Source organism: Bison bison, unplaced genomic scaffold (genome assembly GCF_000754665.1).
Source record: "Bison bison bison isolate TAMUID 2011002044 unplaced genomic scaffold, Bison_UMD1.0 scf7180017850860, whole genome shotgun sequence".
Classification (NCBI taxonomy): domain Eukaryota; kingdom Metazoa; phylum Chordata; class Mammalia; order Artiodactyla; family Bovidae; genus Bison; species Bison bison.
Window position 1 is genome coordinate 17,677 of NW_011481433.1, and position 375 is coordinate 18,051.

The following is a 375-nucleotide window of genomic DNA, read 5'->3' on the forward strand; positions in this document are numbered from 1 at the left end:
GCAGTCGCCTCCAAGCCAGCGTCACTGTCGCCATCGGAAACGAAACTGAGGCTGGGGGGCCCCAGGGCCTCGCCGGCACCCGCAGCTGCCCGGGGGCAGAGTCCAGCCTCGGGCCCGCTCTGCTGAGCGCCAGCCTCTGCGGACAGATGGGGTCAGGCGGCCTGGCTCCCTGAGGAGGGTCATTCTCATTCTCTGTGGGGAGGGTGTTGGGCTGCACTGCAGGGACCGTGGCTGCTGCAGAAAGCCAGATGGGGATGCAGGAGGGCCCTGGAGGGGCGCAGTGGTGACATGCACAGTGACAGGGCGCAGGGCCCTGGCAGTGACACACGCGTGGGTGTGTTGGCACACCTGTGCCCGGCACTTCAACTGACTAGA

General features: G+C 67.5%; 1 protein-coding gene across 1 annotated transcript in view; it reads left to right on the plus strand.

The window, feature by feature from the left end:
* The window catches only part of HDAC4 (histone deacetylase 4), a 21,398-nt gene that overhangs the window by 9,563 nt on the left and 11,460 nt on the right, over positions 1–375 (plus strand). The gene's annotated exons all lie outside the window — the stretch shown is intronic.